Source organism: Coccinella septempunctata, chromosome 5 (genome assembly GCF_907165205.1).
Source record: "Coccinella septempunctata chromosome 5, icCocSept1.1, whole genome shotgun sequence".
NCBI lineage: Eukaryota > Metazoa > Arthropoda > Insecta > Coleoptera > Coccinellidae > Coccinella > Coccinella septempunctata.
The window spans coordinates 17,203,812-17,218,584 of NC_058193.1; the positions used below are offsets into that span (position 1 = coordinate 17,203,812).

The following is a 14,773-nucleotide window of genomic DNA, read 5'->3' on the forward strand; positions in this document are numbered from 1 at the left end:
TACTATACCAGCTATCATACTTTACGGAACGGTCCTAAAAAACGGCATAAGACTTGCCACACTCGCTCAGCATTCAAGAACACCAACACGAGTCAAATTCATGATCACTTTTTTCTGAACCTAAATTTCATGAACTACCAACACTAATAAAAAAATTCCCTAACTATGGCAGTAATTATAATTCTCCCATCATAATCAACCTTTCAACTTGTAACACCAATTTTAAAACACTCGACGTGGTCCATACCAACGGTATCAGGCCGGGTCTTCGTCTTTGTTCAGTAACTTTCAGATCATGCCCAGCCGAATGTCTGTGTATTAAAGCAAATTAACTGCCCCTCCAAGTGAGATGACAACAACAACTACGAGAACAACTACTTCTTACATATGCTGAACGAGTATCAGCTGATGATCACAATCCTTTTTCCCCTCAACTTCGTACGAAAGCGTAATAATAATAATAATGGTTTATTGATCCTTTTAGGCAACAAAGTGCATAGGACAGGTCAAAATATACAATTGATTAATCAATGATAGAAGGGCCAAGGAATTATTTTATTTTCAACCCCGACTTGAGTCGGGATCTCGTGATCCATAGATATATATATATATATATATATATATATACGTCGGCATTATAACCTATAACTTTCGAATTCGACTTGGTCGTGTCGTGTTCGAGGTACAATAATACAGTTATTATAAGACAGACTAGAATATAACGATTCTTTTGGGAAATTGAAGAAATACTCATGAAATCGTATAATGAGTCATGTATTTAATTTCAATTACATGGTGACTTTCTTTGGAGATTAGCATCATTGTATTTCCTTAGCTTGATTGACCTGAAACAATTGAAGATGGTAAAATTATTTTATGATCTATTTGGATTTTTTTTATCACTTTGGTTATTCACTTCGTAGTTTTGGCAAGCATACGCCATCCGTATTCAGGAATTCTTCTGTTATTCATTAAAAACTTCGAGGAAAAAGTTATTCAATCACTCTCTATTCGTTTCGTTACTCAGAAGTTGACTATTGTGTCGATTCATGCAATATACCTAATCTTTTTTTTTAAATCTATCAACCATCACTTAATTGTTATATTTATACAGGGTGAATCTCGTACTCTCGTACAAATATTTTAACAATAGATTCTCGAGGTCAGAAGAAATAACTTTTTCTTTACCATTTTTTCCAAATCGGCTCGGTTGGAAAGATACAGGCTGTTGAAAATCCATAAAAAATATTTTAAGTTCTATCTCACAAACGGATTTATCGAATGGAATGAATTTCGGAATATAGTCTCTCACTCATTTGATTGATCTTTTTCCAACACAAGATATCACCCACGTCTTCCAGTTTTCTCATTATGACCATTATGTACCAAAAATTCAAAGAATCCAACTCTTGAAACTATAAGTTGGATGCTATCTAATGAATGTTTGATCGTTCTGTAAAATAAACGTATTCTTCATATTTTCTCGGATAATGCGCCGTTTTCGAGTAATTTTATGTTAAAAAATATATATACCTATTCTTTTGATATAGAGCATTACAATCTTGAACAGCGAACAATAATTATAGCATGTGTATGAGATACAGTTTTAGCAGAGGTTAGCGTAGCGGGGTACCATACAAATTGGTGTATGATACAAGAGCGTAGGGTAAAACCTCAGTAAAAAAACCCTTTCTCCCCGTGAGTGTAGTGGATTGTAATTGTTCACAAAATAAGCTGAAATATTCCATATTGAAGGGCATCTCGCACTGCAAAAATTGATTCTTTCTCCAACAAAAAGGAAAATCCAGAATGTCTTCTCCAAGATACCAGAAACTTTTATCTGAAATAAAGAGAAAACAAAAGCAGAAAAACGTAAAATAATAAAATTAGATTCAATATGTCAGATTGACCTAAAATTGACAACCCAATTCAAAAAAGATTCGGAAACTGCATGTATAGCTCTAAAACCATCCTGAAATTTATAAATTGGACAATGATTAACTAAATGATTTATGGTTTCTTCTGGTTCCCCGCATTCACAACTAGGGCTTTCAACTGAATTCCACCTGAAAAGCATGCTATTGCAACGTCCGTGACCTGTTCTTATACGATTCAGAATACACCATATTTTCCTGGGAAGATCAAAACCAAGAACTCTATTCGAAGGATCCGTTACTAATTCTTTGTTGAAAATAGTGCACCTATTCCATTCAGACTGCCAAAGGTGTTTGTCCCTTATATTCGAATTAAGAAAAGAGTTGGACCATAAAGGTTTACGCGAAACACGCAATTTGACCCAAGAGGAATGTGCCCAAGCGGTAGTTTTGCGAGAAGAAGGGTGGATATGCACAAGAATTGCAGAAAGGTTTGGAGATTCCCATATAAGTGTGTCCAGAATGTTGCAGCGATTCTGGGAGACAGGTATGAATGTCCGAAGACCAGGACAGGGTAGACCACGGGTAACAACTGCCATTCAAGAACGTTACTTGAGAGTTTCTTCGTTGAGACAACGGTTTGCAACCGCTCGCCTCCTTCAAATTCAGCTTGAGCAAACTCATGAGGTGCAAGTTAGCACTCAGACAATAAGGAATCGCCTCAGAGCATATGATTTAAGGCCTCGTGTCGCGGCAAGAGGCACAGCTCTTACCCCAGCCCATCGAAGGGCGCGTTTGGATTTTGCGAGAGAGCATATCCATTGGGAAGAGGCCCATTGGGAAAGAGTTCTCTTCACAGATGAGTCTAGATTCTGCCTCTACCATTGTGATCGACGTTCCCTTGTATACAGACGTCTTCATGAAAGATATGCTCAGTGCAATTTCCTGAATACTACTGGTTTCGGGGGAAGATCGATTATGGTATGGGGTGGAATATCTTTGACTTCTCGCACAGACCTAGTGGTCGTTGATAATGAAGCTATGAATGCTGATAAGTATATAAGGAACATTCTTGAAGAGCATGTAGTGCCATTTGGCCCATACATTGGTGAAAATTTCATTTTTATGGACGATAATGCCAAACACCATCGTGCGCGCATCGTTCAGGAGTATGTACCTTGAAGAGGTTGAAATCTCTCGAATGGAATGGCCAGCAAGAAGTCCAGATCTCAATCCGATTGAGCAGGTTTGGAACAACCTCAATAGAAGGCTGAGAAGTTCAGAAAATCATCCAGCTACTCTTAATGACTTAGGAATCCAACTCGGAGAAAATTGGGAAGGATTAGATCAGAACATTTTAAGATCCCTCATTTTGAGTAGGAACCGTCGTCGCCGAGCTGTAATTATCGCAAGGGGTGGAAATACCAAGTATTAAATCACTTATCAGCATTTCAGTATTTTGAAAATTGTTCATTTCTCTTCTTTCACATAAGATTCGGTGAAATCCTGAATTTTTCTTCCATTTAATGTGTCTTGTTTCGTTCAAAACCTTCCCGAGAGAACATAAAAAATAAGTTATAAAGTCAATGTAGAGTTAACTTTCATTAAAATTGAGATTTTCAGAATGTGCGTTAATTTTTTTGCGCAGTGTATATTTTATGGGTTGACAATCAGATCAAAGTATTTCAAAATCAATTAAATACCCTTAGGGTTCGTTCCCTCTTATTTGGGGTTGGTGATCGCCCATTAGATTGGTCCTATTCTTAGTTTTTTCCATTCAACGACCTCCTCTGATTTAACTGAAGCAATTTGAATGGATTTAACGACGTCCATATTTTCAAATTTAATATTTTCCGACAGTAATGGTCGCTAAATGAATATTCATGAGTGAAACACTTGAACAGCAAATTTCACTCCCGTTTAAGAAGATACCTGCATGGATGATTATCGCAATAACAGGAGCTTCCCTGGATAAATCGATTCTGATATTTTAATGGGACGTAAATTATCACGAAAGGTCCCCGCCTTTCAGAGAAAGAAGAGTTTATTGGTATATTGCAGATTATAAATATTTTCAATACTTTTATATTATAGGATCAGCATATGATGACAGCTCATAATAATTTCAAATAGGACGATGCTCTGTAAACCATTGGTATAAGAATTCGCAGTAGAAGCATAAAATGAAGTGGAAACACTAAAAATTGGCTAAGGATTATTTGTCTCGCAAAACCATCTGAATGAGGAAAATGAGTAATAAATTGCAATTGAATTGTTCACAGATGAAATGCAGGGTGTTTCTGAGATACAAGGTATAAAAGTTTGAATTTTTGGATTGGTATCAAATTGAGTTAATAGGTCCTTTCGTTTGCATAAAAAGTGTAGCACTTTTTTACACTCGATTTTAGTATTCGTTTGCTGATTGAATTTACACCAGTGTAGAGGAGGTGTAGTTTATCTACATGTCCTTTTGACAATGTGTAGACTGTAGATAAACTACACTTCTTCTATACTGGTGTAAATCAAATCGAGTGTAGAAAAGTGCTATACTTTTTATGCAAACGAAAGGACCTATTGTCGTTATGGAAACACATTCATCATTGTTTATTTTATGTTAACGACTAAACTAACGAAAATACTACTTGTTGAACACAAATATTCAAAATAAATTCAGTTATGCACTCAGAAAATTTTCTGAGTATTATTAACAGAAGTACTACTATTGAAAGTCTGAAGTATTCAATTTGTAAATGCAACACAAAACTTTTTCGACAACGGAAAATTAGTGTACCCAAAATAGAGCATTTATGTTACTCTCAATGCCGGTTGTTAAAACTATGAAACAAGAACTATTATGATAAATGTATGATTTTCATTAAGTCTACAGAATATTCTGATATTCAAGGTATTTCTTATCAATATGATAGAAAAATTCGATAAAAAGAACGACTTAATTTCCATTAATTCAATGCCTGTAATTTTGTGCAAATAACACAAACTATCTATAAAGAATAACCAATGAATTGTGATGTCTACAACACATATTATCATTTCAACAATAATATTGTTATCCATTGTTATACTACTTTAACAGTATTGTTTGTTGAAATAAAACTCATTTACTGCTACAGTGATAATATTTTGGTTATGTTAATAGTAAACTGTTGTATCGAAAAACATTGTAAGCGAATGCCTCGAGCTGATACGGATATACGCGAAGAACAAACGAACGGACCCTGTGGTTGTATGCGCACGTGTGTCGTGTATACCCGGTATACCTACTGCTATCTACGCAGTCGCAAAGAGTGGTTAGGTACTCTTGAAGTCGGCGTCTATATATTGAACATAATTGCACATCATAAATATGTAAATTATTAATGAAAATCGATTTATACTATTGACAAACATTTAAGCTTTGTTATGTTATATCTTCTTGATTTTAAATTTTAGATGGAAGAAATGTGGGAATTTTGTTGCTTTTGCATGCAGCCGTTGTGCCAACATCTAAGAAGACACAAAGAGCCGGCACTAAAAAAATCCTCATAAAATACACGATAAGTGACTCACAGGATGCTTTCATGGTCACAGGTGCCAGTGCAGCGGAAGTGAAAACAAAACTTTTAACTTTAAAAAATAAAAACATGCCCATACAACCACATCTAGTTGTCATTTATGATGATAATGTGCTGAACCGAAGCAATATCTCGTGTGTTGTGACCAAATTAAGTATACTTTCTTGTCCCCGATTTCGGCATTAAATTGCTGTTTTCAAATTTTCCACACATTCAATTTGAATTACCCTCTAGAGTGTTTAGCCGTATGGCAATTTTTACAAATTAATTTTTTTGACATTAAGACGAAGCACGATGTAGTGCTTCCCAATATTAATATGTTCATGAATGAATTGAAAAAAAAATCTTGGTTGAAAAACCACATTTCATAGATATAGAATGAAGTTTTTCTCTAAATAAGTTCGAATTCATTTAGAAGTGTGTTATAAAATGAAATATTTTTTTCTTATTTATTTTTGTTTTTAAAATAGAGAATGTTCCTTATATTTTTTATTCTTCGAATAAAGTTGTTTTCATTTCTAAGTATTATGTTTCAATTCAACTGTACCTACACCTTAAAAAACTGTTTTTCTCATAGTACGAAAGAACTACTATTGACCATCATACATATAAAAAAACCGTTTCCAATATTTCACACAATTTATTAGAAAATCGTCATAACACTGAATTTTGTCCATAGATACTCGTTTAGGAAGCTGATATCTTAGATATATCATAAATTCATGAAATTTTAACGAATACTATTTTTCCACTAGCTTGTTGCCTACTCCTTAGTATTTTAACACTTTCACTGTTGAAGTAGTAATTGTTTTTTAACAATTACATTATTTTCAATAATGCAAGGAAATACTATTGAGAAAAGCGTATGAATTTGTTAACTTAACAGTTAACTGTTATAATATGAATATTATATTCTCACAACATAATACAAACACTTTTTAGCGTTAAAGAAATTACTATTGGCAAAATTTGAAAGAACATATAGTTTATATTACACAAAAGTATTGTTATAGAAACATCAATATTTCTGTAGTAGTTGATAACTAGGCTATTAGCAGAAGAACTATTTTATTATAATGGTAACAGAGAAATCTTAATATTTATCAAGTTTTCTTTCTACCGATAAGCTGACAAAAACGCTTTTATTAATTCAACATAATTTTGGATTGACCAAATAGGGATCTTTATAATGTTGTCTCAACATACAATTTTCGTGATATTTACTAGTACAATTTTCTGAGTGTGAGGATATTCAATCTGGTCCTTGAGTAAATCCGGCGATAACTTACATTTATTGATTTAACAAACCATCTGAAAGATTGATTTCCTGACTTTCAATTTCTATATGTAAAATTTCGAAGTCTTCATTGAAGTTGCACTCAGAAGAAAGTTGAGGGTAATTTTTGGACTGGCTGTTCCCTGATCTCAAAAAAAGGAAAAGAAAGAAAGAAAGAGAAAGAAAAATAATTTGTTTCTTGTTTTTTTGTTTGTTTTTTTTTTTCAAGAAAATATAGGTATTAATGACAATATTAATGAGATACTGTTAATAATGTTGAACGGTAGATATTTCTTGTGAACTTTTTTTAAAATTTTTCATGTGCTTTTTCTGGGTACAATGTTTGTTATTTGTTGTGAATACTGTAGTGGCGTATGCCTGTTTGTATTCGTATGTATAAATAAATAAATAAATAAATAAGTTGTGCTTTGCATCTGTTGAATGCAAACCACAACATTTTGTTTGTTTCGGCTGTCGATAATTAAAATTTTGGAAATGATCACTGCCTGTATGTTATTGACAATGGAACAAAGTAAATAGAAAATGTTTTTAATTTATGATATTATGCGAGCTTGTTTTCTCACTTGTGTTTTTGTGAAATTTTAAAATGAGGTTTTAATACTTATATTCTCAAACATCTAAATTTTTTTCTAGATCTTGTTCAGAGCCCTGATGAAGACTTTGAAATAAAGTTGAAACTAGTTGGCATTTATTCCAAAGAGTGAAATACCTTATACCTGTGAGAAGTCACTTAATTTCTATTCAATACTCCATTCACATTCATTTTAGCACTCGGTTGGCCATGAAATAATTTCTCAAGTTTTTGTAACTAGAACTGAGTAAGGTTGGCACTCATGAAATGTCGTTAATGTCATAACGCTGTTGCCACATCTAATATCAATTTTTATTACGATAATACCGAAAGTGATTGAAAAAGAGAAGACAGGGTTTCAGGAAGTGCTATTTAAAATTCAGGTCCGCTCATTCAAATAGTTATACCCTGATATTCTAAAATCCACAGTACGTCAGACGGTAGCGAACATGTAAGAGAATATATATAATGATTCATATGAATATCTAAACGACTTATATTTCAGCTGAATATTTCAACAATCAGAACAATTGTGAATGAAGGGGTTGACAAAGAATTTCATTTGAGAATTTTATGTTTGGATGGATTAATGCGAAAAGTTACTACAGGATTTTCGATTAATGTCATCGTAGAATAAGTTCCCTAAAATTGATTTTTCGCTTTTTCATTTGACTTGTCTTATACATTTTAAATGTCTTAAGGTACCAATAAATATATGATTATTATTATATCAAACTATTAAGATAAGCAGCCACAAATACGAGCCAGTTTTCCTGTGGATTGTTTATTCATGTGAAATTTTTGTTAAAAGGTGATGTTCTTCTTAACATGAAACATTAATTCCTTTTACTTCCATTGATCCAAGATGATTTTTGTTGAATAATTTAACAAGTGATGTAACGTATTCAAACTTTAGCCAAAAAAGATAACCAATATTAACTATCCTCAAGGTAGTGCATATTATAATATTATACTGATCTGTAGTATTTTCCATGCAAATAACTGGATTTAGTATGCCTTCAATCAGTTTGTATAAACTTCAATTATGTTCATCACATATTTTTCGACTACATTTTTTTCGAAGTGATTCGACATTGTGATAAAATACATCATCACTGAGAGTTTTACGTAGAACGGACACCATAGCGCTGATTTAAAACCCAAAAATGTTTTGTCAAGCGTCATAACCCCACATTTTCGTACTATACAGAGTGAAATGTGTCAAATTTCCATGGCCAACCGAGTGCTAAAATAAAACTGAATGGAGTATAGGTCCCATTAAGATTCATCAGGTCTACCAAATTTCAAACCCCTTATTATTTATAGTTAAGACTTATTTACGAGTATAAGTAAAATAAACGGCATGCAGAGAAATTATTGAATTCTGAAAAATAAACCTCCGGGCAGAACTCAAACCCACACCCATTTATAAGCGATCAAGTGCTCCTCACCGCAGAATTCAATAATTTATCTGTCAAACATCGTACCACCTCATATTCGCCGACAGGTGGCAGTCTCGAAGTCTTGGAATAAATTACATTCCTTCCCAAATTTATTCCCAAGTTTATAATATTCCCCAGATTCTAGAAGTGCTAGATTGAAATCTCGTAAACCTTTTGTCGAGACCTTCATAGGATTCCATAAAGAATTTTGGCAATCAGAATGGAATTCGTGTAGTCTCTTCAATAAAGGTTTGATTATTGATCCTTCACGAGTTTTCTGAAAATGCCAAGACGAAATGCTACAGGATGGCATAACTCAGGTTGTTGTAGCGGAAAGGCTCCAAGTCAACCAAAGTGTGATATCTCGACTTTGGAATAGGTTCAGGGAGGCCGTGTTGGAAAGACCAAGGCTTGGTGGGCGACGACAAACAACACCTGCTCAGGATCGTTTCATCACCGTTTCGGCGAGAAGAAACCAGACATCTACGTGTAGAATGCTACAGAATACTCTTCAAAATGCAGATGGGGTCCAAGTTTCCATCGAAACCATCAGACGACGTTTGAGAGAGGTGAATCTAGGTTCTAGACGTCCATTAAGAGGAATTCCATTAACACGTGACCATAAGCGTCAAAGACTGGAATTGGCAAGGCAACATATCAATTGGAACGATCAATGGCGTAGTGTCCTTTTCACTGATGAATCCAGATATGGGCGATTTTCAGCTTCTCGAAGAATAAGGGTATGGACAATCCTACGTATACCCCGTAATAGTCGCTATGTCCAAGAAATCCATCCATTCCGAGGGAGTAGTGTTATGGTATGGGCCGGGATATGTTTCAACGGGCGCACAGATCAACACATTTGGCCTGGGAATATGACCGCCTTACACTACAGGGAGCATGTCATCGACAATGTTGTGCCAAATTTTCACGCTGCTCTTGGTGAAACTTTTCAATTTTTAGACGATAACGCTAGATCGCACCGTGCAGCCATAGTTGAGAATGCGCGCGAGGAGCTTGGTATTCCACATTTACCAATACCTCCGCACTCACCAGATTTGAATTGCATAGAACATGCATGGGATATGCTCCAAAAAAGATTAGATAATCATCAACCTACCTCAGAATCCTTAAATGATCTGAGAGAGCTTGTGCCGTTTATGGAACCAAATTCCTCAAGAAATGTTCAACAACCTCGTGTGTATATTTATATAACTTATAGTATGCAAAGAAGATGTCAAACTGTTATTGATGCCCGTGGAGGCCATACATTGTATTGATAGTCTTAAAATGCTTGAATTCTCTGGGAATAAAATTTCGTTATTTTACTCGATTTTTCTTAACCATCCTGTATACGCTGCAGACCTACAGGTTAAAATGAATTTGCAACTTGAAATCATATTAATATGAATTTTCATCACAAAAATCTTATTTTAACTATATTTTTTTGCAATTTCCCCATTTCATCCCATTTTTACGACGATTGTTGAAATGTTCGAAGAAGCTTGTGATGCCCATTGTGAAAACATTCGTGAATTATTTAGACGAATTTTATTGGTGAGATCTTAAAGAAATATCCTTTTTTTTCACACTTGCGTCCTAAGTCTCTTCTGTGGGTAAGTGGGTATCGAAATGAATCATTTCATAAAATCGTGTAAGTTACTAAAAAATAATGAGAAAAATTTGGCAATCTTATCAAAATACAAAAAATTTAACCATTTTCCAGAGATTTGAGTTTTTGTTTTCACATGATATCAGCAGATTCATTCAACGCGATATTAATCGATAACGATATTTTAAGAGGCCATGAACAATTTTATTCTTAATTTTATCGATTATATAACCTTCCTGTCCCTATATACAAAAAGTATATAATAAGTCTGCCACAACACATTTTTGACCCACCCTATATGTATTTTTCACTTCTTGATTCAGACCTATGGTCGATTTTTGTCGAATATCATAAAGAGCGATGAAATTAGCCGTTGTAAACTCTGTTAATAGCTTGTTATGAATATACAGTTGTTTTCGAAAACCATAAATAGAATTCACATTCCAAATTCTGCAAAAGAAAAATTTCACGGAAAATTCTTTAGCATTTCATGAATACGTACAGGTTGGGAAAAATTGGTGATACCTGAATTACAGCTTTTTCAACCCAACGAGATAGAGGAAAATGCATGGCACATTACGGTCGTCTTTTTTCGAGAAACTAATATAATGTCATCAACTGCATTACTCTATCTTCTCTTGTTTTCGAGTTATAGGTCAAAATTAAAATTTCAACTTTGGTCATTATCTCCGTTTCTGTGTAAGCTAGGATGTTGAAATGAAAACATTATACAAACACTTTTTTGATAGCAATGCAGTGGCGTACTATAATTTTTTCCTACAGGTTTATTTGCTGAGCTATAACATAAAGTTGTGTTTTTTCTTATGAAAACAGTAGTTTAAAATGACTTAGAGAGACTGAAGGCGATGTATGATATATTTCTGAAACGGTAATTTTAAACTACTATTTTCATAAGAAAAAACACAACTTTATGTTATAGCTCAGCAAATTAACCTGTAGGAAGAAATCATAGTATGCCACTGGGTGTTTGTATAATGTTTTTATTTCAACATCATAGCACAAACAGAAACGGAGATGATGACTAAAGTTGAAATCGCCCAAATTTAATTTTTGGCCTACAACTCAAACACAAAAGAAGATAGAGGAATGCAGTTGATGGCATTATTAGTTTCTCGAAAAAAGACGAAATGAATGGTATATTCATTTTTCTCTATCTCGTTGTGTTAAAAAGTTGTAGTTTAGGTATCACCAATTCTGCCCACCCTGTACACTGAATTTCAGAGCATTCATTCACACACCGCTGAGCCAATATATGTATGGAAACGTTTAAACAATTTATTCACCAATTTGTATGAAACAATATCAAATTAAATTTCCATTCAGATAGTAATCCTTAAAATCGGAGAAAGTGGTGACAGAGTGAAATTTACAGATATACATACAGATTGAGAAAATTCAACCCCGAACATAGGTGAGGCCATGAGAAAGAAGAGGACTGTAAAAATGCAATTGCCCAGTACCTACGAGAATAATTTCAATACTCAACTGGACCGCTTTACATTTAATTTGCCCCACTTATTTTCAATTGAGCTGCGCCTACCGGCCACGGAATCGTAGTCCAGAAGTCCCCACTCTAACGACAAAGCATATTCAGATAGCGGTCCTTAACAGGGTCCTTATGAACCAGTGAACTCTAAAAGCTCTTTTAGATGAACATTTGATAATTCATCATTTTTAATACAATTTCTTCAACTCACCAACTTGATCAATTCAATCTAGATCTTATATTGTATTAATATCTTTTGTTAAAATACTGTATTATGTAGGTATAAATGAAATGTAACTGTTCCATAGTGCTAATGATCAAAGCAATCGAAGCACAATAAACTTTAATAAAAAAAAATACAACTATTCTGGCACTGTGTATATGCAAACCAAAAAAATAACCCTGAAATTCATTTTACAGGGGTTCCATCTCGTTTAATGAGTTCCTTATACAAATACCGAGGTCATACTGCTGCATTCTGTATTTTCTACTTTTCAGAGTAGAAAAGAAAATGATCTGTATAAAGTATTCGTCAGTTATGGAGAAAACTTACCGCTGATATCCGGCGTTCACACTGAAAAGCAGCGAACGTCTGGTTCCTCAAAGTTTCGAATTTGATTTGCGGAAAATCATTACCTGGAACAAAAGGAAACGGAAACTTTCAGCATTTGCAGTTTACATTCTGTTATGAATAATAACGAGAAGAATAACTGAGTTCGAGAGACATTAAGTCGAAAGTTTGATTCCTATTCTCAAGAACTGCTGAGATTCTGATGCGATTCATAAATTTTTGTTCTATAACGAATAAAGTTGAGAATTTTCAATCTGAAACATCCATTTAACCATTGAATAGTCCCGCTTCGAAATGGAAATGAAACAACTTTTGGAAGTGATGACGAATGAAGCTGAGAACGCAAATTTTAATTTGAACGAAAAATAAATTCACTCTTCTGATAAAATGGTCATGTCACGGAATAATGGTTTATGGCGGTATGCTCTGCCTCATTTAACGAATATTAAGCTCTTAAAAGACCTTTAAGCATAGAATCTCTATGAAAAAAAGATGTTTGAGGAATTAATCCCGTTTAATGAAACGGTGCATACGGTCTATCCTACGTAATAGTTTCAGTTCATTGAACACGAGATTGAAAACTTTGCTTCAAAAAAATCTGAAATTGTCTATATATATATTCTTTTGAAAAAGAGTGCTACAAACTTTTACAATCTGAAAAACAATGAAACGGATGTAAAGAAATGGCAACAAGAGACAGATCCTAAAAACCTGTTCCTCGTTCCAGATCTCAGTGTAAGCAGAGGAAAAATGTCAACGGGGTACCATACATATCTTCGTATGATACATGAAAAAACAGAGATAAAAACCTCAGAAAAAACTCTCTGTTTGCCCGTATAAATGTAATGATGATGTATTTGTGTAAAGAATAAGCTGAAATTATTATATTGAAGGACATCTTCTTCATATGACAAAATCCAAAAACTTCCTCCTATGATGGTTGACGAAGAATAATCTGAAAACAAACAAGAAAGAAAAAAACGAGAGGGATATTGAATTTTATATTACTCATTAAATAATTTTGAAATTTGTAACCCATCTCAAAAAAGAATCGGTCACCGAATGAATACGTTCCCTGAAAATGATATATTCTACAACTCCTCACCCAGTGGTCTATAGTTTCTTCTTCTGCACCACACTCACATCTTGTGAAATTGTCTATAGAGAGCACTTACTGGTTGAAACAAATAGTATAAGTGAAAAATGCCCCACATTTTGAATAATTGTTCAAATGAAATACACTTTGGGTACGAAAACCACAGAAAACAGTGATGAAAAATGAAGATTGAGAAAGCAAATGGAAAGGTGATCTACAGGGTGAATCCTGATAAACTGTAAATATTTCATATAGTGATAGGTGACACTCCGGCGGTTCCAAAAATACCCCATATGATGGGTTTAACACCGTTCCTTTGATTAATACAGGACGATTTCCAGTTTTGGGTCATATTTTCAAAAAATGCTCCATTGGAAAAATGAATCATCACAATTTCATGAAATTTGTTGTACGGGATGACCACATGGATCTCCGAGTAGATGAGGTGAGAGGTTTTCAATTTACAGGGCAGGACATAAATTTTCGCTGTATAGCGGAAAGTTAAAAAACTGATATGCTAGTTTAAACTGCACCACTATATACCCTTCAATACTGTCTCATAAAATTCCATGGCACAATCACAAATTCTGAGAAAAAAATATTGAACACAGACACTCGGAAAGAGCAATAAATAAACTTCACTTGTATTCTGCTTGAAGATTATCAGCTCTAAGTTTTTCCATAGAAACATTTACTTTCAATCTATTACTATTCTTTATGATTTCAAAAAACCTATTCTATTTGTGAGAACAATCGACTGATTTTAAATTTTGGGAAAAACCTTTCAAGTATTTCGATAATTCCATACAAATTTTCATCCATAGAATATGTCGACATGATATTCAAATATTTGTGGAGTGTATAGTTATAATTTCTGCAAATAAATTGAAAAAAAAATATATGTTATTATGCCTTGCGTCTTTCACAATCCTCCCCAGAGGAACATTCACTTATCCCAGATATCTCAGATATCAAAAGGATTGAGCTATGTTGCAGCCCTATCCAGATTTTCGGGCTGGTGGTGGTGGTCGGGTCCGGGTCGCTCCTCGGCTCCCTGCTGTAGGTTGGATTCCTGCTCCACCCGCACTTCCTGTCGGGGCAGACGATGTTCCTCTACATTCCCCATGTAGATTTTGCGTACAGTTCTCGCCGTTCCCAGCAGTACCGCTTTGAGCATCTAATATATAAAATTCTCGTGTCATAGTTTTCGTTACCATACTCCTCCGAAACG

At 34.2% G+C, this 14,773-nt stretch overlaps 1 protein-coding gene across 3 annotated transcripts in view; it reads right to left on the reverse strand.

Annotated features, from left to right (window-relative positions):
• LOC123314451 (protein-tyrosine sulfotransferase) overlaps positions 1-14,773 on the reverse strand; it is a 445,878-nt gene that overhangs the window by 262,982 nt on the left and 168,123 nt on the right. Inside the window, exon 2 of one of the 3 annotated variants that reach the window (XM_044899750.1) lies at positions 12,429-12,511. The exons of the other annotated variants lie outside the window; for them this stretch is intronic. The gene's annotated coding sequence lies outside the window, so the exon portion shown is untranslated. The remainder of the gene's footprint in view (positions 1-12,428; positions 12,512-14,773) is intronic. 3 annotated transcript variants of the gene reach the window in all.